At 41.6% G+C, this 26,306-nt stretch overlaps 1 protein-coding gene across 5 annotated transcripts in view; it reads left to right on the forward strand.

Moving 5' to 3' along the window:
- Window positions 1-6,874: 6,874 nt before the first annotated feature.
- Window positions 6,875-26,306, forward strand: part of TMEM108 (transmembrane protein 108) — a 154,071-nt gene continuing 134,639 nt past the window's right edge. For 2 of the 5 annotated variants that reach the window (XM_052694178.1, XM_052694176.1), the window contains exons 1-2: window positions 6,875-7,097; window positions 13,225-13,354. The gene's annotated coding sequence lies outside the window, so the exon portion shown is untranslated. Of the gene's footprint in view, window positions 7,098-13,224; window positions 13,355-20,082; window positions 20,136-20,891; window positions 21,185-26,306 lie in introns of all 5 variants that reach the window. The other 3 variants (XM_052694179.1, XM_052694180.1, XM_052694181.1) reach the window with 3 other exon arrangements.

Consider the following 26,306-nt stretch of genomic DNA (forward strand, 5'->3'; position numbering starts at 1 on the left):
TCTCCTTGGATTGGGAATAGTGCAATCAATTTCTTATCAGAAAGTTGTTCTTAAAATCTCACTTCCTAGAGCTGTAAGTTATGGGCAATTAGTTTTCACTAAAAAGCAGTCCAGACCTTTGAGATTGGAGGAACAAGGTTTTCTTTTCCTTCACTCCCTGAAGTGCAGAATTAGGTGACAAATAACATCACTTAGTTTAGTTTTCTTTCATTGGACAAATACAATAATGAAATAATCCAGTTGTTTTCTATTTCTGAACCTTGTAGTTGTAGGGATTTTTACATTTAGGATTAAGACTAACACAGTCTTTGCAGGAATATCTTGTGCTTTCATGTAACCCTCTGCCACTCACAGAAAGCCTCTAACATTCACTATGTTTCATTTCTGCTTCTGAAACAATAATCCATTACAAATAAATGAGTCAAATCATAGGTACTGCATGTTAGTCTAAATCTGGCTAGAACAATTCCAATGGAAAATAGGGGTAATTGAGAAGGAAAAAGCAAAGAACATTTTTCTTTACCTGTGTTTATATGACAGATGGTGAGCAGAATCCTGGGTAATCTGTTAGTCCTCGTGAGTGAAATCAATTAAGTTTAGAAAAGCTATTCATTGCCAGAGAGATTAAAAAGTAATTAGCAATTATAAAGAAATCTGCAAGGGCACTAATTATAATGAAACAGTGAGTTTAGTTTCTGGACAGGAGGGAAGTTCTAAATACAGGGGAAGTTTGTATCCTATCTGCTATTTATTAAGAAAATAGCAAAAATCTTTCTGCTGTCAGGATGATGATCTCTGGTGAGGCCCTTTGGATTTTTATCGTGGTGCTGACACAGTAACAGCTGTCCTAATGCCAGCTTACTAAAACCCAATTACGGGATTAAGTACTTAGCTGAGAATGTTTAGCAACAGATAGGAAAATAATTGAAGTTCTTGCTACTGTACTCATATATTTTAGTGTTGATCAAAACTTTTCCTGCAGTTCTTTTCATTATTTTTAATCAATTGTTAATACTGTTACAGTCATTCTCCCCATTTTTTTTGGCCAAAAGGTACTTCTAAGAGTTACTTAATTTGATACTACACTGTCTGTTCCCAGACAGTGATTCAAAACTACTCTAAAAGTAATGCCTCCTATTCATTTCCATGGGAACTACCGATACAAAGAGCACTATGGCACTATGTGAAGACATGGCGTCACTGCGCTCACAGTTTGTTCTCCATAAGCATTCAACAAGCATCAATTAACATCAGCGGGTACAATTGCTTCTGCTTGAAGGAATTTAATCCTGCCTCTTCGCCTCATATGCATTTCCATGTCAGGTGTCATTCTGCTGCTGTCCATTACACAGCAACATGTAGTACTGGTGGGAAGGTTCAACAGCTACTACTCTACCACCAGCATCCACCTCTGACATCATGGGCCAATGTAATAAAATAAGAGACATTACTTTTGGAGAAGCCTTTGTACATTTCATCTGTTCTAGATGCATAATTTTTAAGAAGTTCTTGCAGCAAGCAAATCTTTTCCTGGTAAAGAAATCAATTTTTTACTTTCAGACACCAGTGAACATCCTCAGAAACATGTTTCATTTATATATCTGGGTGAGGTACATTTATCCTCGGAACCTCTTGTTTGGAATAGTCTCTTTAGTACCTAAGAAAACCACCCATATTTTGAAGCCTGATATATAATATTTAGAGGACTGAACTGAAACAATTGTGACAAGCACTGAAATGTTCAGTACGTAGTTTTTGGTGGAATACTGCATGTTCTTCACCAGAATATGTAAGTCTTACATATATATGTACATATATGTACAGTCTTACTTGAAGAATGTTTTGATGGCAGTAACAGAAGACTCCATTGATTGCTGCTATCACAGCACTGCTCAGCTCCCCATCAAAAATACTCCTCTGAATGTAAAATGAGAAGCATTATTTTCCAAACTTTCTAAAATGGCTGAGGCCAATGCTGTAATCTTGAAAGACTGAAGGTCAAATATTTTCCTTACTCTGCCCAGTATTTTTATTGTTAATTTTACCCTATCTTTGTGAGGTCTTTCCTGTTCTCATATTCCCTATTCTTAGCATGTGAATAATTTTATGACTTAGTAAAAACCTAGAGATGAATTAAATTTGAGATGAAAGGAAAAGAGATTAATAATGAACAGGAAAAAGCTTTCTGCTTTAAAAAAAAAAAAAAAAAAAAATCAGCCTAATACTACACATTCACTGCCAGTTCTTCTCTGAGAAATATTTATGATCACAGATGTTTATAAGCCAACACATTTTTGTATAAAAAAAAAAAAAAAGCTAAGTTTTTAATGGTTATTTCTATACCTATTGGGAACATAGCCATTACAATTCATTTCCAAGTTTTACTTTTAGAACAGTGCCACAATATTTTAGTATAATTTATTAAAAACTTAATAGGCTGTTAGCTCTCAAGTTGTAAATGAAGCATGTAGGAGGAGAGGGATTACTACTGTACAGCTCCTGCAGCAGGGAATAATTACAGTCCTTCTAGAATAAGAAGAGGGTGGAAAAATACTGTGTAATAAGTTCTGTATACTTTTTCCTCCCAGTGACGTAATGATTCAGCTTTAAAATTGCATTTTTATAAGCTTCTGGTGAATGAATGTTACCCACCGTGATACTGGTCTGCAGAAAGAGTGAATGGTGGCAGCTGTGTAGGCCCACCCAGCCTATTTGGTTCATCTGTGACACCTCTGCATGGAGAGCTGGCAATAGCATTGCTTGTGCACTGCCATGAGAACAGCTGTTGGGGGGCATATTTTTTGATTGGACACTAAAAAATTCAGTATTAATTTAGTTTGCTGGCTCAGGCTCTGTGATTTTGTTTCGTTTTTTAATATGACATCTACTGTTCTTAGCTGAAAATGGGAAGCCTTTTATCCACCTGCTGTATTTAAAGATTGTGTCTGTCACAGATAGCTTGAAGTCACATTGGCCAAACTATGAAAGAAAAGATCTGAAGAAACGAGTTGGTTTGTCAGAAGGATGTGGCTAGCTTGGTCTCTGGAAGGAGAAACCAGACTTTCCCTGGCTCTTCTGTGAATGTTTTATTCATACTGGGTCAGTGTTGTTGGTGCAACTCATCCAGACTCTTTGAAGCTGATGAAGATCCATCAAGGTTCAGTTTTCATGAGTGATAAAGAATGCCTCATGGACAAAAGCATTTTTCTGTTGAATTTATATTCATAGTCTCATTCATTCCACCTTGCACCTTACCCTCATTTCATAAAGACAAATTTTACTTTGTCTATGAAAATGTTCAATCTGGGTTTCCTATTGCACCAAAAATTGCCATTTTCTTTGGTTCAGAATTTCCTTCATATTTTTCATTAGTTACAAGAATGAATAATGTCTTGTGCTTTTGTAAATCCCGAGATGATTTTGAAAATCTCTTATAGCCATAGTTATAACATAAAAATGAATTTTATTCCAATGAGGAAGAAATTCCAAGTCTTTTCATTTGTTCTGTATAATTACTTCTGAATTCTAATGCCTCGGAGGAGCCATGCTCACTGGCTTTCCAACAGAGGCAAGACATAACCTTTCCTTAAATTAGAGATCTCTGAAGAGGTTGAACCATAGTCTTCTTCAGAAAATGTACTTTAGCCTCTGTTAAAAACAAACTGCTAAACCTCAGGTATGCAGAACAAAGAAAGAAGGGATTTCTGTGACATATAGCTTTCATATGTGATTGATGGGAACCCTAAGTTAATGTTTCCTCAGCAGTTGAGACTTCCTACTGAATTACTCTAAGCAACTGTAGAGGATAACGCTTCCATAACAAAATTGTCTAAAACGTTATTAGAGTTGATGGACGTTCTGCCAAACTGTTCCCCTCTGTGTGGAGCATAGGATTATGTTTAACTTTGGACTGTTACCTCAATCTGTACGGTCCAGGAGGAAAAGCAATTGGTTCTCCTTTCTCTTTTGATCCGGATTAGAATTTCATGTGTACCAAGAAGGAACTTGTTCTTCTTCAGCAGTTACTCCATTTCTAACACTGGCCCTGCATCAAGTCTATCAGAAGAGGATATAAAGCTGTTATCTAGCTCTGGTGATATTCCAGCTATTACCAAGTGCAGTGCTAAGGTATAGTTACTGCATAAAACCTGGAAAAATAACTTTTAAAGAGTTTGTGGGGGTGATTCCACAGATTGCTAAAAAGCATTGCATATTGCAAAGCTGAACTGCACACATACAGCCTTTCTACAATCCCTCCTAGCTGGACACTTTGTGTAGACAGATACATTTATTTTACATACAAAAACCCTTTGTTGCCAGGCTCTTCCACTGAACAGTCTCTTTGAATATCCTGTATTTTCAGTGTAGGGAATGTTTTACCAGCAGCAACTCCTCCTTTAATGGGAGGGAAGTTTGCAAATCCCCTGGAGAGAAGCACAGAGGGAGTAGGCCAGTATGCCCAGCTCATCACTGTGGCTTTCAGGCAGATTTGAAGTTGCGTGCGCCACATTGCAGCCCTCCTCCTGGGTTCCTGTCACGCTTGAAATTCCCATGAAGTGTAGGAAGGCACAAAAGGTAAAATAGACAGTTTTGGCTGCTGCATTATGGAATGAGATAAAACTCTTAGTGTTTAAAGGAGGGCAATGGAGATACGGAAGGTTCTGGAAGGTAGGATGTAGTCCTTGTTTTTGCTCAGCCCAGAGCAAAGGAGCTGAGGGGAGGCCTCATGGCGGCTGCAGCTCCTCACAGGGAGCAGAGGTGCAGCACTGAGCTCTGCTCTGTGTGGCAGCGACCAAACACAAGAGAATGGAGCTGTGCCAGGAGAGGGGCAGCTGGGGGTGAGGGACAGGGTCTGTGCCAGTGGATGGTGGGCATGGAACAGCCTGCCCAGGGCACTGGACCAGTGAGTAATGTGAAGCTCAAGAGCAGCCTTGGATGTAGTAACAACAAAATGGTGGAGTTCAAAATCCTTAGAGACAGAGACGGTGTGCAGAAGCTTGTGACCCTGGACTTCAGGAGAGCAGACTTGAAACTCTTCGGGGAACTGGTTGGCAGGGTGACACGGGAGATAGCCCTGGATGGAAGAAGAGCCCCAGAAAGCTGGTCAGTATTCATGGACCATCTCCTCCAAGCCCAGAAGCAGTGCATCCTGAGAAGAAGGGGCAGGCAAGAATGCCAGGAGGCCTTTGTGGATCAACAAGGAGCTCCTGAACTTGCTTAAGCTCAAAAAGAAAGCCTATAGGGAGTGGAAGCAGGAACAGGTTACCTGTGAGGACTACAAAGAAGCTGTCTGACCAGTGAGGGATCAGGTTAAGAAGGCCAAAACCCAGAAAGAATTAAATCTAGCCACAGACATAAAGGGGAACAAGAAGAGATTCTACAGGTATATCAGTGATAAAAGGTCAGGAAAGATGTGGGCCCTTTCCAGAAGGAAACTGGAGGGATATGGAGAAAACTGAGATGCTCAGTGACTTCTTTGACTCAGTCTTCACCATCGAGGGCTCTAGCCACACTGCCCAAGTTGCAGAAAGCAATGGTCAGAACTTGGAGAAGGAAGATCTGCCTGCTGTAAGTGACGATCAGGTTAAAGACCATATAAAGAATCTGAAGGTGCACAAGTCCATGGGATCTGATGAGATCCATCCACGAGTTCTGAGAGAACTGGCAGATGAAGTTGCCACGCTGCTATCCATCATATTTGAAAGGTCATGGCATCTGGTGAAGTTCCCATTGATTGGAAAAGGGGAAACATAACACCCATTTTCAAGAAGGGAAAAAAGGAACATATAGGGAACTACAGGCCAGTCAATCTCACCTCTGTGCCTGGCAAGATCAAGGTGAAGATTTTTCTGAAGGCCCTACTAAAGCACATGGAAAATAAAGGTGAGGTGATTGGTGCTAACCAACATGGCTTCACTGAGGGCAAGTCATGCCTGACAAACTTGGTGGCCTTTTATGATGAAGTTACAGTCTCCATGAAGAAAGGAAGAACAACTGACATCATCTACCTGAACTTGTGTAAAGCATTTGACACTGTCCTGCATGCATGACATCCTAGTTGCCCAGTGGGAGAAAAATGGATTTGATGGATGGACCACTCACTGGATAAGGAACTGGCTGGATGGCTGCACTCAGAGAGTTGCAGTCAGCAGCTCAATGTCCAAGTGGAAAGCAGTGACGAGTGATGTTCCTTGGGGATTGGTGTTGGCATCAGTGTAATTTGACATCTTTGTAGATGATACAGGCAGTGGGATCAAGTGCACCCTCAGCAAGTTTGCAGACAACACTAAGCTGAGTGCTGCAGTTAACACGCTGGAGGGAAGGCACACCATCCAGAAGGACGGAGATAGGCTTGAGGGGTAGGTTCATGCCACCATCATGAAGTACAAAGCCAGTTGCGAGGTCCTGCGCTTGTCGGGGCAATCCCTAGCACAGATACAGGTAGCTACAGGGCAGCAAATGGCTTGAGAGCAGCCCTGAGATGGATTTGGGAATGCCAGTTGATGAAAGATTCAACACGAGCCAACAACATACACTTGCAAGCCCAGGTGGCCAACCGTATCCTGTGATCCTCGCGGGTCCCTTCCGACTCGGGGTATTCTGTGATTGATTGTGTTTCCGCGCTGCTTCGGCGGCTCTCTCGGCCTTTTCAAACTGCCTCCCCGAACCCCGGACCTCCCCTTTCCGTGCCCCAGCGGGGCAGCGCCGAAGCCCTGCCTCCCACCTCTCTCCGCCGCAGCCCCTCGCTGGCAGACACACGCCCGCTGCCGCAGCCGGGCCCCTCCCGGCCAGCCGCCCCCCGCTTTGTGCGCGGCCCGCGGGAGCTCCGCCTGCGGCGGCGGCGGGGCCGGGCCGGGCGGCGGCAGAGCGCGGCGCTGTGTGCCCGCCGCTCCGCGCCCTCGGCGGAGGCCAGCAGCCGGCGGCTCCCGGCTGGAACAGCAGGGGAAGGGGCTCGGTTCCCTCGGCTCTCCGTTTCTCCGGATGAAATGCTGTCTGAAGTGGCATCTGCCCGGCGGGTCTCCCTGCTGGCTTAAAGACGCTGCGTTTTAGATGTCCTTCTGCGTCCCTCCGGCGTACGTGAATAAGCGGTTTCGGAGGTAGGCGCGCGCCGGGAATGGCCAGCGGTGGTTTCTACCCTTCGTGGCTGGGCGGGAGCGGGGAGGAGAGGTGACATTCGCATCGATCGGTGCAGGAAAAGCCTCGCCTCGCTGTTAGAAGGCAGGGTACGTTAAAGCGGGAGCTGCAAGGCGCTTGCCGTGCCCGAGCGCGTGTGCTGGGATACGTATCGGCGATACCGAGCCGAAGGCAGGGCTGCTCCACGGCGTGAGGAACGAAGCCTGTGCCGTGCATGCTGTGTTGAAAGAAGGCTGCATAAAGGACGGCATCCTTCCTTACACCGCTCGGGAACGCGGCCATAGGAAAGGCTGCGTGTGGTGCTGTGCGAGGCAGCACCTCGTAGCCGGCGCTTTGCGAGCGAGAGCCTTCGTCTGTTTCATTCGAATAGTAGGAGGGGCCCACGGACCGCTTCGGGATAATGTGTTAAAGCTTGCATAGAGTGGAAGGGTCGGAGGAGAGGTAGGACAGCTGTGCGTGAAGGACTGAACTGACTTCTCCGGGAAAAAATAGGAAGGGGATTGAACTGTGCTGTGAATAAATGGCTGTGCTTGTGCAGCTCAACTGTGAGACAGATGATCTAACAGAAAATCCCCCGTTTGTTAACTACAGAAAGCTTCTGGCTCTATGGCGGGAGTTCTTTCTGTGGAAAAAACCACTAATCAGAGCAAATAGGATCAGTCGCCCTTTATCCTATTAGTTTAATGTTTAAAAATGCTCCTTCTGCTGCTTCAGGTGCTAAATCAGTGATGGGAATGTGCTGCTGCTGAGTGATTCTGTCGTGTCACAGCTGGCTTCTCTGGGAGGGGGGGACATGGGGAAGAGTGAACTTGAGGAATGCGGTTCAAAAAAGCAAAGCAAAAAAATGATGCTGTAATGTTTTCCTGGTGCTTTGTAGCAGTGCTTCTGAAAAACAGATGCAACTGTTCAAAGCTATGTAAAGTTCCAATCCTTACATTTGTAAAGTGATAGAACCAGATCAGCTGCAGGAACAGACAGCAATATGGTAACAGCGATACCACCTGGATCTGAAGGCAGTATAAAACTTTACTTGAATGCTATGTTAACCAGAACTAAACCCACATGTGCAAGCTATCAGGTGTTGCCTACTTTGCTGTAGTCCCAGTGTGACTTATCTACTTCCTGGTTTACTGTAGGTCCTAATGAAGTAACCTCTGCAGATGTAACGAAATAGTTACAACAAGTTTATACTACCTGTTCTGATTGTGATGGATCACTCTAATGAGCTGTTTGACCGCCAACTATTCATTTTAAAGATATTCTTTATTTCTGAGGAATTGAAAACAGTGAAACGGTAGAAATACCCTTAATCCTATTTAGATTAATGGGATTTCCTCTACCCTTATAAACTGATGTTCACTGAATGAATGCCAGATATGAAATAGATTAAACATTAGTCTTTCACTGGAGAGATGAAAGTGAGAAGAAATCAGCTATAAGTGTTAAAATGGGAGAGATGCCATTATACAGCTGTATGTAGGATCTGCAGGTAGAATAGCATACTGCAGAATAAAATACAACTCAAGTTATTAGTGACAAAGCCTTTTTTCCCTGCTAATAAGACTGACATGCCAATATTATGCTAAAATAGCTGCAATAATGTGCATATATTAAAGGCATTTTATGTATTGACACAGCATGCCTCAAGAAGTTTGAAAACACTGGGCAATCTTTCCTCTGCTGGCAACAGGAGGCAATATTGCTAAGTGCCTGTGCTGTAGCGTCTGCTCTGGTGCTGCCTTCCCTCGGAGGTTGTGCCGGGGCTGAATTTTGCCTTAGCAGATAAGCTGAGTCAGCAGGCAACACATTGCCTCGCAGCCTGCAGCTGCCCGTGGCAAGAGTTGAGCAAAGCCAAGTCCCTCGGTGGCATGCAACAGGCCTCAGCTGCATCAACAAAACCTAGCAAACTTATTCTCCAAACCATCTCATTGCAGGCAAACAAGTTCTTCTGTGAGGATTCACTTAGATTAGGGTTTTTCACCATGCTATAAAATGAATTTGTCATTTGTCAGGTAAATAGAGGCAACTAATTTATGCATAAATTCTAGTGTAGGTACTTGCGAATTATTTATTCTAGTCAGACCCATGTAAAATTTTTTCTACTTAATTGTTTCATCACGACATCCTTGTTTGTGAAATATATTAACTGCCATGTCTGGCCAAATTTACTAAATAATTAAACAAATTCATAAATGTGAAACTCACTAATACTGTAGTTTTTGCTATTAAGGCTTATCCTATGATATCACTAAATACAACATGGTGTTGGCAACCTCTCTCCAGTGATTTAGAGAGTAGGAATTTGGCTGTAATACTTAACAGTTAGTTTGGTCAGTACAATTTGAAGTGAAGCTATTTTGTCATTACCTGAACTGCACTGCAGGAAATCATGAAATAACATAGTTACCATGGTCTGGCAACAAATAATTCAACTAGAGGCATATGCGGGCCACAGTAAGTGTACAAAATAATTTTTTTTAATTGCAGTTATGTTTAAACTTCAAATCCATCCCCAAAAAATTTCATAGCTGAATCTCCTGACTGAAAGCCAAGGTACTAATAGGTAGTAATAGTAATTACTCACCAGTAATAGGTTAGGAGTGAGACCAGATTGCAAATTGGGACCTGCTCTGTACTGGTTGTAAATACAGCTTTTCCAATTTGAGTTTGAGGTACTAGAAATGAAGGTGCTGAGATGATCGGTGACGTAGTGTTAGGAACATGGAACTCCTCAGTGGTGATGGGGAAGCTCTGATCCTCTCCGTGCTCCTGGCTGACTGAGGAACTGGGCTGTGCAGCACTTTGAGCCACCTTTTTGGTAAGAGCACTGCGCACCTCTGCTGGGAAGTCCTTGCTCCTGGCTGGCAGTATGTGCAGTCCGCCACTGAAACGCTCCCTGGGGCCTCTGGTTTGCTGATGGCATTGACTGGAAGTGTGTGAGCTGGCACGTATGTCTGCAACGTCCAGTTCGATTTTCAAATTCACTGTTTCATCAATCTGTCCCATCCATAGCACAGAGACTTCAAATGAAATTCTTGTCCCACAGTTTGAATGTTCAACTTAGCTATGTCAGTAATAACACACTTGTTCAAAAATAAATAAATAAATAAAACAGGTAAATAAATAGGAGATTAGGAAACAAGGCTCTGTTTACAGACTGGCAGGGTGGCTGAGGCTGGCAGGGGCTCAAGCCCTCTGGGGGGCTGGGTCCAGTTGGGTGCTAAATGGCTGTGCTCTATTGAAATGACACTTTTACAACCTGTTTGGGGGACCTCTGCCAGCGCTGAAACAACCTCACAGTGAGAATTTCCTGCGCTTAAATGGAGGTCCCTGTATTTAGTTTGTCTCTTGCCTCTTGTTCTTTCACTAGGCGTGACTGAGGAGAGTCCATCTTCTTTACTCTGTCTTTGTGACAAAGCTTTTGATCCACTTGTCCACCAGGCCTCACAGATCTTGCTCCGCAAAGCTAATTCCCCAGTTTTCTCTGGGCCTCTTCTCCCAGGTAGCAGTGATAGGATAAGAGGGAATGGCCTCAAATTGCTCCAGGAGAGATCCAGGTTGGATGTTAGGAAAAATCTGTTTTCAGAAAGAGCAGTGAGGCAGTGGCACAGGCTGCCCAGGGAGGTGGTGCAGTCACCGTCCCTGGAGGTGTTGAAGGACCGTGTGGATGTGGCACTGAGGGACGTGGGCAGTGGAGTGATGGGGATGTGTTGGCAGCTGTACTAGGTGATCTTGGAGGTTTTTTCCAGCCTTATTCTGTGAATTAGAAAGGATGTGTGAGCTTTATTCTGAATTGGTTACATACATATCTATGGCACTCAAAACACTACTTTTCATCAGTATTTGCATTGTCGTAATGATGGCAGGTTTGTTATACTTCTAATTAAGAAGCTTGGCTGAGCAGTTCATGTTGCTTTATTAAGCTCTCTCTGCTAAGGGAGGCTTCACTAGGAGGTGCCCTCAAGTAAAGTATCACAGTGCTTCAAAGCAGCAAGAAGCATTTTGTGACAAAGCCCAACTACAGCATTTGCGGTGGAAGACATGGGGGAAATGGTGAAAGTAACAGTCACCTAAAAGATCACTGGCATTCAGATTGCAATCTAGAGGTAGTCTTCTACCCAGGGTGAGGCAGGACTATGTTTTTGTGTCCTTTATTATGGTCTAAAAATGGAAGTAATACAGTAAGATTGATTGTGGGATTTAATAATACATGCACACGTGCATATAATTCTCTCAAGATTGAAACTGCACAGCTATTTTGGGAGTTCTTTGTATCTGGGAAGTAGTTGCAACTTTGTCTCTGTCATCGTTGGCCCAGATCAACATTGACTGCAAAAAGGTTAATCAAAATCAGTGGAGTGGGACTCGTGTGCCTTTTGTGTACCTTGCCTGTTCACTTTCTGCCTTCTGGAAGTGAAAACACTCACAAGATGCACAAAATAGAAATTTTGCCTGAGCAGTGATGTTCCTATTTGAAGCCTTCGGAGAGGTTACCAAGTTTCTATGTGTCAGGCTGTTAAAGCAATGCTTTTTAGCACGCTCTGCAATAATTTCAAATCAGAGAGGTTTAGATAGAATATTTGTGCACACAGGCACACACAGAAAAATTGAAATCTGCTTTCCACATGGTAAGACTTTTGAGAGGTAGGTCTAACATCAGCAAGTGGAGCCAAGAGCAGTGCAGTCACTTTTTTTTCCTTTGGTACCTTTGTAGGTTAACAGTGTAACTGAAATCAGGAGAGAAGCTAACCAAGATGAAAATTTTCTCTAACAGTCCCTTTTGCTTTAGTTTCTGAGCAAATAGCTATAGGCATAGCATATAACAAGGTGCTCGAAGACACTCCAGACATCTTGTTAGTTAACCTGGGTATTACTTCAAGTAATGTTTATCATTACAGGCGACAAACTGTAAAATATTAGCACAGTATTATATACAAAGAATACACCCAAGTTTTGAATCCAAATAATATAGCATTCTTTTTATAATGGCAGACTAAAATCTATTCATTTTTCTGCTTCCATCAGCATTTGAGCAGATTCTATGCTTTAGGATAATTAATCTTCCTGAACAACCAAGAAAAAAACATTCTAGATGTCTTTTCACAAACTCACATCAGCTGCTGTTGGCTCATTCTTCTTTTGCAGTGTGCAAGCTATCTCATATCTGTCCTACAGCCACACAGTTGACATGTTTGCATACACGAGGTCTTTGTGCTGTAGGAATTTGCCATGTGACAATTTTTAAACTTTAGTCAGTTCTTCAGTAGTGCTGTGCAGAGGCATGCCCTCACAGCAATCTCTACCTGCATCCAGGCATGTACCAAGGTGCATGTATTTTGCATTTCTTATTCTACTGCCCCTTCCTGGTAAGCCAAATGATCTGGCCCATGGTTCAAGCATATGTGATGCTTTCATAGGGTCCCTCTGATGGCAGCTGTTGAGCTCAATCAGAAAAGCCGTTCCTTGGTTTTCAGAGCTCCTTTTGGTTGGATGCTCAAATATAAATACATGCAGTGTAGCTGCAGATACTTGTAAGGAATCTCCCTGAGTATTTCTAGAAAAGAAATTCTGTGTTGCTGAAAAATTTTGAGCAGCAAAGTCATTTTTTTTTGAAGGATCTTTTTCTTTTTGTTACCTTAATTGCTGAAAACTGATCTATATCTGTCACTCTTTTCTTTCTCAAATTAGTAGCATTCCTACTCCTGAGCTAGAATTTAAATTTAACTTTTTCTTTCCATGAGAATCAGCCTTTAACAGATAAATTCAGAAGTAAATTGACAATTTAGCATCATGAGCATTTGAAATTCAAAAGGTAAAAGCATGTTCTTAAACACATGATATGCACACATGGGACTTCCTGAAAAATAAATCCAAGGAAAGAATCTCTTTCTTTATCCTCCTAAAGAAAAAAATAGAAAAATAAAAAATCAATGATGTACTGAAACAGTGGACTGTAAACCATTGTGCTGAAAGCTCTTGAGAGCAATAGAAGATACATGGCACAGTGCCATATGCATTAAAGTTGAGTGCCTTGTAGAATGAGATGGATAAATGTCTTGGAATAACTTACCCACTTCTGTAAATTTACAGGTTGCATCAGTTGGCAAATTAAAAGTACAAAAACAAGAAGGTGGAAGAGCTGCTGTTACCAGAAAAGTCAGAACCAATGGACTGTATGGATATAAATATGTTTGGAGGCATCTGCACTTCCCACTACAAGGTAAAGCACATAAAGTTTTTTTCTTCCAGTTTGTTTCTCTTCAGTGCAGTACAGCTATCTCTGCAATGGCTTTCCCCAGGGTGGCAAGTGAAGTGCTCTCAGGAGCTTGTTCACTCTAGAGGCTGTTGTAGTGGAAATACTAAGTCATGGCTTGAACCAGTGATTGAGCACCTGGTGGGAAGGTGGGGCCAGCCCAGGGGAGCTCAGGTGCGTGCAGTGTATCTGGATAACTGGAAGGGGCGGAACTAGGATCCACCCCTTCCTAGACCTCGTTTAAGGATTGGTGTTGGAGACAAAGGGATTCCACTGGAAATCCCTGTGTACTTGAGACTTTCTGAAGGTAAGCAGCTTCTTTCTTTCTTTTATTTCTGTGGCTGCTGTACTTGAGCAGTTCTTTACTTGCTGCAGCCTAGGACCTTGCTTCTCTGTTGTCATTACTGCATTTTCCATCATGTTCCATTTGTGGTCTACAATAAATGTATGACTGGTCAATAATCAGACCAGGGGAGGTGTAGACTTTCAAAAGCCTGTGAAAAATGTGAATTCTCAGAGCCTTTACAATTCAAGCTTTTGTGTGAAGTATCTGCTAAGGTAGCTCCACAGGTTGTCTGGCTTTAGGCTGTGCTGGTAGGTCTTTCCTCACTTTTTTTTTTAATGCGATGTATCATCTGTCTAAATGCTTATTACCTGCCCAGAGATGTAGATAGAAGTAGACTTGGAACCTATATCTCTTAATGCTGAATCTTAACCAGAAAATCTGTCTAAGTTCAGTGCTGCTAGAGGCATAAATTATGCTGTTTTCTTCTTATGCTCTTAGTGTTCTTTTACTTCTAGGATTATTGTGTGATATGTTTACTCAAACTAATACAGCTTTTCTAATACTTTTGTTTGAAGGTATAATAACGTGTTCTTTAAAGTTGATAGCTGTGAAGAGCTCCCGCTTTCTTGTTACCTTTTGCGTGGTGCCTGGATATGCTATCAGTTATTCTGAGTGCTTCTTTTACTGAGTTATTTTCAGGAAAAGTTTAGAGCAGATTTAAAAATAAAAAATGCAACTGGTAGAAACTCTTCAGAAAGATACTGGACAAGATAATCTATTAAAATAAAACTCCTGATTTTGAAGAAAGTGTAGTTTTGTATGGCTGGAGGATGGTTATTATGGGACTTCAGGTTCTAGCCACTCCAATCAATGAAGGATTGGTGCAAAGCAAATGCAAAACTGCAACTCTAGCTCTACGACGCTGAAGAGCTCAAATCAGGCAGCTGTGCACTTTGCACAAAAAAGAGCAGTTACAACTGATACTAGCTGGTGTTGTCTGCATTCCAGGAAGGATTTTCAGCCAAAGTCTGTGTGATGCTCCATTCTCACCAGCTTGTGTTCAATAATAAAGGAACGGTTTCTGCTGGTGGGATGTAATGCTGCTGCTTCTCCTTTGTACCAAAATACTGCCCACCAGTTTCCTGTGTTACCTGCCATTTATCACAAGTATGTAGTCTTCTTTCCTTTCTTGTGGAAGAACTAAATTTATGGAGTTCCTCTTTTTAAGAAGGAGAAGGAAACAGGCTATGTCATGACATCCTACAAATTAGGAAATGGTCTCTTATATACAGAAATAACAGGGACGGAATGTGTGAAATATTTAGAAAATGCAAAGATAAGAATCGGCAAATAAAACTTGCAAGGAAAAAACATGTTCAAGCTCTTGAGTGCTTGGGACATTCCAGTAAGTTTCCATGACTGTTTTAATGTTTCCATGATGTTTTAATGGGGGAATGTGTGTAGAAAGAACACAAAAACCTGCATGTACTGCTCTAGACAATAGATAATTCTGTGATGTTTAATTTTCTCTCACATGTACTTGTGTGGTACCTGCTGTCTGCACATATGTGTTAGATAGCATCCATATTGCTACCAACTACTGCTTGGCTAAACCAGTGCACATCCTGGTCTGGCCTGTGCTTTCTTGTTCTGTGCACCTTCATGCTTGAGTTTAGCCCAGCATTAGCCCAAATCCCTAATATAAAGGGAACCAAAGGAGGGGAGCGCTGGCTTTGTTTCTGAATATACAGTATGGTGGTACTGATTTGTGTTCCCAACTTGCCCACTTTAATCATGCATTTTCTGAATGCGTGGACCTTTAAAGTTTTATGGTTTCTGGCATGGGAAGGAGCTCAGTCTTGGACAGGGCTTCTGGCAGTTGTGTGACAAGTAATCCTTCCAAATAGGATTTGCTTTCCTGTAGCAGCCATTCTGGGAATGGAGAATGAATGCATGGAGGGGAATTCAGCTTACACAGGCATAGCTCAAGTTCAGCCATTCAGAACACAAGTCAGTGACAGACAGAGTTGCACATAAATTGACTCCTTTCTGAAAAGAGCTGGTACTGGCGGCTCAGAAAAACGTACAGGGTCAGAATGTCTTGCGGTGTCTTAGTTAACTGGATTTATTGGCACTTATTCACAGCAAAAAGTGTTGTTACAGCTCCAGAGTTGCTTTGTTAGTTTTCATTTGCCAAAGGCTGTCATCTCGCAGTTGTTACATGGATCATGAGCTAGCACTCCAGCTACTTCTGTGTACAGACTGCATCTTCATTTAGAACTTCATTGCATTTTCAGTACTGTTTGCTCTCTGCTTTAAAGCAACTGAGGTATCGTACATATCATAGTTACTACAGTAGCTCTGCTTTTTGGATCATAGGCTGTGGGATAGAATAAATAGCTGGAGGCAATGGTGTCTTAATTGAGGTTGGGCTTTGAGTCCTCGAACTTTCATATTGTCATTTATTTGAGAATGTTACATATCGACATATTGTGGCCTTTAGGTGGTTGTGTTTTCTTTGGCCGTTGTGTTTGATTATTTTTTTTTTGATGAAAAATACTGAAAAATAAATCAGGAAGCATGGGAATGGATTTCCTTCTGCTTTATACTCAACTCAGTTATTTCGATAATAACAGATATTATGCATGTTTTGGTTAATTTGTTTCAGCAGTCTAAGTATTAAATTAAAACCTCTTTGGAGGAGCTCCTGAAAACTTGCAGGAAGTCATATTAGAAGAGTTCAGACTCAATAAAAATTTCCTTCAGCTCGTGAAGTATTTTATAGCTCTTGTTATGACTTAGCCCCATCTTTCTACTTTCTGGTACAATAAATTTCATGTTCCTCTTCTTCACTTTTACTGTTAGTACTGAGGAACCCCAGGCATGGACGAGCCATCAGTTGTACCAGGTATTGTGCCAGGCTTAGCATAATTTGCAAATTCTCCTTTCTGCCAAGGGCATCTAATGTAAGAGGTGAGAAAGACCGGAAGGATACAGGCAGACCCAGAAGTATAAGAGACAGACAGAGATTTTTCATTAGCATGGTGAGCAGTGCCTTCGAATGGTTTTGAGGCACCTGTTTATGTGAGTCCAGAGACTTGAAGTGATTGTATTTTAAGGTGTTGGAGAATCAGAGCATTTGGTCCCTCCGACTAGGGAGGGATCCTGAAGTTGTCAATAATGTTACTGTATTATTTGCCATGTGCTGTTTAGATGTGAATAAGAGCAATTGGGTATATACTGACGTGGAAATGGAAGCAGCTTCTTGACAGTGGGTGGAAGCTTTGCCTTTTGGAAGTGTGGTGACATATAGTGTGCTTGTCCTGCAGTGTAATTTGTTCTGACGCTTGCTGGCACTGTAAGTTCTCACTACAGTGACACTTGCCCTGTGTGACATAATTCAAAACACTTTTTAGTAATACTTCCACATGAATTGAAAGCTGTCAAACTGTCTTCTCTAATTTTAACCCTCATGATCCCTTGTCCCCAGAGGTAGTTCTGATCTGTAGTGTTTCCCTCTGCTTCCTAAAGTAAAAAGATGAGATAGCAACTAGTAATTCCAGTGGTTTTTTTTTCTTTGCTATTGCTACACAGAAGCATGCTGGAAGTCATAGATTCATCTGCTAAATACTGAAGAACTGTGCTTCAGAAGTTAACTCTAGCAAAGCAGACATCTTGATATAGAAGTAACAACAAAGCCAACTTGCAATAGGGAGTTTTTGTACTTGCAGCCATTAATTACCGCTGACATTGGACACTAGTCATAAGATATAAAAATCCATCAAAAGGAAAATGGTGTGGAGTGAGATCAGAGCCTTAACAATCAAAGCAAATGTTGTTTTCTTGTTTTAATGTGGGTCACTGAGGGGGGATTGTTAAAACTTTTGTCTCTAGATTTTCTTCAAGGAGACTCCGTCTCTTCTTCAGTAAAGAGATGTACTTTAACACTTGTTGCTGCTTAGTCATCCACTCAAGTAGCATGTGACACACTGCAGTGATTTTTCCATCTAGTCCAAAGGACCTCTAGGCTTTCTTGATAACATTCTGTTCATGCTGATACTATTAACTATACACAACTCATTCCAGTAGATGAGTTGCTCCTCTTCATTTCCATTCCTAGCCGTAAGTAATAATGTCTGCGTTGGGATGGTAATGCACTGCTACTTCTGGTATGGGTGGAAGATTTTTAGGTGCAGGTAAATGTGTTCATTTAAGTGTGGTGGGAAATTCACTGGATAAGCAGTAATTTGTCAGTATGACTCCTTGTTTGATAGCTGGTATAAAAGTAAACTGGTATGCTTAGTAAAACCGGACAGGAAAATGCTGTGTGAAGGTGTAGTGGAAATGCTACCTCATGGCTTGGACCAGTGACTGAGCACCTGGTAGAAAGGTGGGGCCAATGCAGGGGAGCTCAGGTGCAGCAATGCACCTCAGTGACTGGAAGGGGTGGATCCAGGATCCAGCCCTTCCCAGACCTCATTTACAGGTCAGTAGTGGAGGCAAAGGGGTCTTGCTGGTGATCCTTGCATGCACGAGGCCTCCTGAAGGCCTACTTTTTTCCTTTATTTTGCTTCTTTCCTTTATTTGTGTGCCCATGGCTGTTACGTTTGAGCACGTTTTCACTTTCTGCAGTCTAGGACCTTGCTGCTCTGCTGTCATTTCTGTAATGTGATGAAAATCACAGAAGGTAAATTTTCTGTAATGTTAACCTGAACGGGTCAGTAAGAACTAGGAAAAAGAAGTGGATACTTGAGTATACAGGATATGTAGTGCTGCCTCTATTTTCTTACTGAACGCAGAAACAAAGGCTGAGGATGTCAGCTACTTCAGATGTCTATTTGTTTGTTCTCTAGCTTCTCGCAGCCCATAACAAATCATAGCTTTGAAGACAACTTCGTATAAACTGTGTGAGGTAAGGAAATGCCCTTCTCCCATTCCCTGATGCCGGTGGTCACAGAATTCACCCCTGGATCACGCAAAGCAGAGAACTAAATTCCACTTCTAAATCCTAGCACCAGGCTTGGCTGTTCACTCTGTGCTCTTAGTCCACTAGACTGAGCTTTTTGCTGAAAGAACAGGCCATACCACCCCTGCTGTCAAACAGACTAAGGGATCGGTCTGCTGAATTATATCTGTGTGTTTCTAGGTCAGATTTAAAGCATGAAAAGGTTGCACTCTGCTTCAATTATTAGCTGTTCAGAAAGAGAACCAGAAATAGCAAATGGAGTACAGAAAACTTGTGAAATACAGGGGAGACTCCGACTTAGAGAGAGTTCAGCTTCTTGCAAGAAATAGGCCAAAGTGAACTTTTAAACTGCAGTGCTTTGCAAGGGTGTGGTTACAGTGATGCTGAGATAGCACCACTTTGCTGTGCTAAACAGGTCCTTGTCAATAAAGATCCTCTTACTGGAATGAAGTCAGTACAGAAAATGTTACAAATGTTTACAGCATGGCCTATATTTATTTCTGTATCTGTGTAGTTAGATTCTTTCACATGCACTTTTAGAATTTCTTTTTGTGGTGTAAACTCTTTGTTTTGTTGCTGTTTTTGTAATTTTATTCATCCATTCATTGTATGGATGATTTAAGTTACATATATGAACTGCCTAAACAGCTTTTGTAACAGCAAATGCATTTTTTTAAGCAAGTGTTTTCCTCCACCATTTAGTATGGAAGCAGCCATGCAAAGAAGTCGTAAGAACGCTTGTTACTAGGATAGCAGAAGCACTATTACTCACACTTTCTCAAGTGAAGCCAGCATACTCTTTGCACTTAGCTTGGAGGGGCTGCAGAGAGTCAGCTGAGTGCTAAATCCAAGTGTTTAGAAAGTGGGGAGAAAACTTATCTTCTTAATGTTCTGCAAAAGCATGTGTTAATGCATTTCAGTGTGACATCTTGATTAAAATGGATAGCATCTTTGAAAGCGTGTATTGAAAGGCATGGGTAAATGGTTCACTATGTAAGAGAATGGTGGTTGCTTTTTATTTGACTAGAATGCACTGCTGGCTTTCCCTGCAAAGCTTTGTCAAATGTTATACATGGGGAACGTTATCCATCAACTTCAAGTTGTTCAGCAACTTTCTTCTATGCTGCGTGGGTGTTTTGGGGGGTGTTTTTTGGTTGTTTCTTCGTTTGCTCCTTCATATCTATTTACAGAAGACTTTTTTTTTTTTTTTTGTAGTTAAGGTTGGCTTATAGATGGTCACCACATACCATTCTTCTGTGACTTGCTCTGCTAGCTTTTGTTCTGTTGTCTTAATAGTTGAGGCCACGTTTTACCAAAAAAATTGTATATGTAAACATTCATTTTCAGAGCTTTCCTCTGAACTGAAGGATGTTGGTTTGTTTTTTTGTTTTTGTTTTTTTGCATCACACCAAGCTTTATTAATTTGTTGCTTCCTCTTTTCAGATGTGATTTCCATCTCCTTCAATGGAATCCCTCTTGAGGTGTTGCCATCTTAGGTACTGAAATTATCCCACACTGTCAACTTTATTTCCTGATTCTGCCACACAGCCTCTTGGCTTTCAGAGCTGTGGTTGTCAGTACCAATTAGCAGGAATGACCTCACACCTCTTTCTTTGGCAGTCTGTTAGTCTATTCAGCTTTCAGTTTCTCAGTAGTAACTTGCCTTTTTCTGCATTGTTTTGAAGTCCATGTGTTTGCCATGCCTTAATTTTCCGCTTCTGAGGGATTTGATGTCTTTCCTTCCTCCCCTTACGCTGTTGACATTCTTCCATCATCTTACTGCACCTTTTGAGGTTAATTTTAGCTGTCTGCTTGCTAACGACCAATCTACTTTTATCCAGCTTTGCACTAAGTCTCTCCTGCTTGTGCCTCTCTCCTGGGATATTGTCATCCCTTGAACTTTAGTTCTGTAGAGAACTACTCTGCTTCTCAGTCACATACATGCTCAGATTGAACTTATTTTTGTGTTGGCAGTTAGCGTTTTGTTTCAGCTCATTTCAGATAAAACATATTCACTGGATGTTTTTTAATCTATAAGAAGACTTACATTCCTATTCTCCTAACTTATTAGGAATATATGTGCTGCCTCACAGCTTCACTTTTGTGCATATACATGAAAATCTTGCATTGTGTTCTGCAAAACCACTTCTGTGTGACTTCCAAGCCGCTTTTCCTGGGTATCTCTTAAGAGTTTCCAGCCTGTTTCCATCCGGCCTCTTTCCTAATTTAGCATTATTTCATTCGTGATTCAGGTGGCGTGGTACCTGACTTCCAGGTCTTGAGGAGTGAAAGGAATTCACTGGTGAGACTGCATCTTGAATGCTGCATTCAGTTTTACTGTGAGAAAGACATTGAGGCCCTGGCGTGTGTCCAGAGATGGGCAGTGAAGCTGTGAGGGGTCTGGAGCACAAGTCTTACGGGAGCAGCTGAAGGGACTTGGATTATTTAGTCTCAAGAAAAGGAGGCTCGCAGTAGACCTTCTTGCTCTCTGCAATTGCATGAAAGGAGGTGTTGTGGAAAGGTGGAAGTAAGCCCCTTCTCCCAGGTAAGAGAGATAGAGGGAATGGTCTCAGTTTTGCACCAGGGAGATTCAGGCTGACTTCAGTAAAAATTTCTTCCTCAAAAGTGTTATGAGGTATTGGAACAGGCTGCCTGGGGAGGTGGTGAAGTCATCTCCAGAAGTGTTAAGGAAACGTTTAGATGTTGGACTGAGGATTGTGGTTCAGTGGGAAATATTGGTGACAGGTGTATGGTTGACTGGATGATCCTGGAGGTTTTTCCAACCTTGGTGATTCTATAATTCTACAAATTTGGAACTTGTTAAAGAAATTTTGGCTGAGAAATCCTAATGCCAGATTTATTTATGATGGAGGTGACACCACTAGATAGTGACCTGAGGCAAGTGCTGTATATGTGGCAGCTGAGAGCAAAGCAGTCCTAATGCAGTAACCATTTTGGTTTTTTTATTCTTCCCATAAACTGCACTTCTGGGAAGAAGTGTTGTGATTATTCATTGCATGACTGGAAAAAGCACAGGAAAATGATGTGATGAAATCTGTTAGGGGCACCTTCCTTGAAGGATTCCTTATAGCACATACTCTTCTTGAGTATGAAGACCTTCCACCCTCTGCAGTCGAACTCCAAGTATGGAGGAAGCCTTTCTGCCCGTTCTCCTGTAGATCTTCCCCAAGAACTGCACTGATAACTGTTGCAGTACCATAGGCACTGTCGTATTGAAGGTGTCTGTTCAATGCAAGAGGAATTTAGAGAAAAGCATTTAAAACCAGTGCAGTTCACCACAAGAAATTTGTGTTCTTATCAGAGATCCATTTTTTTTTTTTTTTAAGCTCTTGTAATTCTTCATGATTAAAGAAATAACTGAATGCAGGTGAGACCTTGTGCTACTGCTTCTGTCAAATTGCCTCTGTAATAGGCTAGCAAATGCACAATTTTGAAAAGCTTTTAGGAACTTAAAAAATATGTTCAGTAGATTTATCAGAAGAGCAGGGTGGCTAACCTTGAGTGGTTTGAAGGACCACCCAACTCAATGTCACGTGCAACAAGACATCTGTACTGTGCCTGTAATGGCTCCTTTCTCATGGAAGGCTTGGTGTTTCTCCTTACAGATGTGTTTAGGAAGTGCATAAGATTTCTAGATGGATGATCTCGTATATGAAGAGCTCAAAGTATTGGAATACAGAAGGGGTAGGGGCTTGTATCTAAGCGATATACCTCACTGCCCTCTTCCCAAGGCATATGTTTAACTTACAAGAACCAGAGGATGCAGTGTACCTGCAGGGCTCCCTAGAATTGGACTTTGATTTGTGGCTGTCAGCAGTGACTTATTTATTTTCTTAGAAGAAATGGTTGTTCTCTAGAGATCAGCAACTCATTACAGTGCAGAAGCGCAACAGCACTACCTGTGTTCATAGCTCAGTCCCTCCAGTGTGGGCTGAGGCTGCAACTGGTGAAAGGAAAGCCCTGAGGGCAGAACAAGCAGGAGGAGCTCTCCCTTGCAGCAGAACTAGCATAAACTCTTTGTATAATCTCAGGTCCTGAGATCTGACACAGATGACTATCCTGAGGAGGTACTCGAAGGCTGTAATTAAGAAGTTTTTCATGTGAGGAGACGATAACTCATTGAAACATGGTAGAGAGGGTAGCTATGAAACACTTCCGTGGGTATTTTTCAATGTTTTTATCTTCAATATAACCTCCAGTTGTACTGAATCACCTTCTCGTATGAAATGTTTGAGTGAATTAAGGCAAATACTAAACTCTGTAGTAAGAAAGGGATCACTTGCTATTTTTTGTTCAAAGTACCAGTAATAGTGCTCTGCAGCTGTACCACGCCACCTTGCAGTGATGCAGGAAACTTGTCAAGAGCTCTCCATGTAAACTGTTAATGAACCTTTGTAATGTCCACCTGAGGCAGCATGTTATGCATGCCAGGCAGTGCTCTGTGAGCAACTACACTGTAATTAGTGTGGCTGTTTATGAGCAGAAGTGTGGTATCTTAAGAGGATGGAGGAAAGCCCAGTCTCGTACCCAACCCCCGAGGCCTTAGCACTATGACAGCAGGAGTGCCAGAAATAGAAATTGGGAGTCTCAGCTCCTGGAAGAATGACTTCATCCCTGGGCAAATTTCTTCCCTTAGCAACTTTTGTCTATCTGGTTTAGCCCACTTTTTTTTTCCCCTACCTTTTTAGCAGAGAAACAGTTTCACACTAAATTAGCCTTTAAATAAAGGTAATTGCAATCTAATCTCTTCAGAGAAGTCTGATGTTGGTGTGGGTTTGTTTGCTTTTCAAAGTAGGTACTGCAGGAATCATACTGAGCTGTTTCTTGTCATGGAGTCTGTAGTGACTCTAGCAAGAAACAGTGACATTTAAGCACTTTTTTTCTTTAAATAGAGTGCCATTCCCAGTGTGCAAGGCAAGTAAATTTTTGCATGATTGGGAATCTTCATCAAAAACACAGCCACTACTTTTTTTTTTTTACCCCCTCCCTCTTTCATGACCCTCCCTACTAGCATAAATGCTAAAAGCTAAGATTTCTATTCTTTAGAGATCCTCCCCTCCAACAGTCTAAAAATCTATCATGTTAAGTGTAGTACAAGCACTGAGGTTTTATGGTACTGAGTTACAAGCGCATCTAAGTTTGTGAAATATGATCAGTGAAGGATTGCTGAAGCTGATCTAATCACTGGAGCTTACTGCCCGTGACTGACAGCTGAGTAATTGTGTAAATAGGTAAAGGTCAGAGTTAATCCACTGCTTTACATACTGGCCCTTTCCAAGCACAGTGCAACAAGCTGTGTAGGTGGGGTTTATTTGGGTCTTGCTGATGGTGTATGCAGTAGCGGGAGAAAAATAGCTAAGGAAGAAGAGCAGCAGCAGTGCTGTTCATACCTCAGAAGAGGTTGCCTGATTACTGTTATCAAGTAGATGGATACTCACTGCTTTGCTGCAGTGTTTCTAATGTCTGAAATAATGTACTGACCACAAATATAATTTAGTAACAGAAAACTGAGTTGATGCCAGCCTAGTGTATGGATAAGGGCAAGAACTATTACAAAGATGCAGAATCTTTGCACTAATGCCCAGTTGTTTCTGGGATGTGTCCTTTGGCTGAATTTATTTTCCCTTCTGCATTTTTGAACTTTTTTTTGAATGGTATGGAGGTATCAGTTCAAGGAAATTCCTACAGACACTTTATCCCATTTTTACATAGCTTTTTCTGCTGGGCAGATGATCTGGTCCTTACTGAGTAAAAGGAAACATTGAGTAAGTAAGGCCTCTGTCTTGACTGCAGAAAGCAGACTACATCACTAACTTCTTTGAAAAAGCATACAGGATCTTCCCTGAAACCAATCTTCCCATTGGCTTAGTGGTTGAAGCTGTGCAGTTATTTTCAGTGTTTTGGACAGGACTGGCCTCATCAAGGGGACAAAGATTTGACTGCAAAAAAGCAGCTAGAGACTTCAGTCTTGTAGTGAGCCTACAGTCCGCTTAAGTAAGCAAGACTTTTGTCAGATGTAATATCAGTTCTTTGGTCCAAAACACTGATACCTGCAGCTGTGGATAACGTTGCTGTAAAATTTTTGGTGCAGCTTCTCTGGTCGTAAATCTTCTCTCAGTAATTATAGTATTACTTGGTTACTTTCTATACTATGCACTGTGTGACACATCCAAGAATTATACTTACCCAAACATGGGACTTCTGCTATTCTGCAGTACAGGAGTGTTGTTACGTTACAAAACTTTGTTAGTCTTGTGAAGAATATTAGCTGCTGATTCCAGTGTCACCTTTGTGTATTTAAAAGGTTGATACATTATGGTCTACTTGAGTTTTAAGTTGGGGGAGTGAGGGGGGAAGAACACTAAGAACATTTGGGGTGAATTGAGGATTATTCTCTGCAGCTTTTTTCTCTAATCCTGTCTCCATGGAAGGAAAAATTCAACTATTAATATTCTTGCTCTCCTTTTTTTTCCAATTAAGATAGCTACTGCATATAGAATTCTAACTGCAGAGTTTCAGAGAAGTCTAATAAGATAAAAAAACTACCTTCAAAATCATAGGCAACTTTCTGATATTCTTGTTCAGGATCATGCCATTTCATAGCTGTGTACTAAAGGCAGTGTCCTCTCAGAGATATTACACTAGGTGAATATGGGCCAACTTACTACTTGGTGTGAACTATTTGGTATCAGGATCTGGTCTCATATGAGTTCGTTGTTCCGATCTATTCAATGAAATACCAGTCACTTCAGATCTTCTCCTTTTAATTAACAATTACAGTGCATTTATACTTTCAATTCATGTAATTCAACAGCAGATGATGAAAAAGATCATAGATAAGCTGACTTATTGCACTGCTGAAGCAGGGTTGTTCCTGTTGTAATATTTTCCATTGTCTTCCTCATTACACCTTTGAGTGACTTGGAAGATAGATTGCCCATAATTTCCCTTTTCTGCTTACAGATCAGCTTCTTAAATGAGTTTCAGTAGCAGGTGCATTCTTTGCAGTAAGCAGATCATCAGTGTAGAGTGACTTGGGGATTGACCAAGATGAATCTATGTATTTCTTATAATGATGAAACAGCCCGTAAACTTTCATGGCTAGATGGTGCAACTGGAAGAGAAAAAACACACACAACCCATTGGCTTACAAGGGCCAGAAAAGGCATAGGCATTCCTTCTTGATCAGTAGCCGTGTGATGACACAACCTGTGTCTTGCGGCAGGAGAGCCAAATGGATAAATGCATGCTTCGTGTTATTTAAAGATTAACAGAGCTTTACTTGTAAAGGGAAAAGATTTGTATGACTGGAAAACTCCTGCCTGAGGTTACAAAGACTTCTTTTTTGAACTGACATTGCTTTCCCCCTTTATGGCTATGTGAAGTATTTTTAGGTGCTTTATTTAAGCAATTGTGTTTAGGACTCAGCAGTAAATATGACGAACTTGGTGGTGAGTAGATTTTTCTGCCAGAAGTTGTGGATTAAATTCCTTGTTAGGGAAGTGGCAGTGTTCCAAACCATAATTACTAAATTCATTGTAATGCAGAGAGGCAGGCAGGTTAACTAAGTAATGATCTCTAGTATGAGTCTTCCCCTTTTTGTAACTCATAAATACGCAGACTAATTGGCAATCCAGTCTAGTCAT

The sequence above is a fragment of the Tympanuchus pallidicinctus genome, unplaced genomic scaffold (genome assembly GCF_026119805.1).
Source record: "Tympanuchus pallidicinctus isolate F22 unplaced genomic scaffold, pur_lepc_1.0 scaffold3, whole genome shotgun sequence".
NCBI classification, from domain to species: Eukaryota; Metazoa; Chordata; class Aves; order Galliformes; family Phasianidae; genus Tympanuchus; species Tympanuchus pallidicinctus.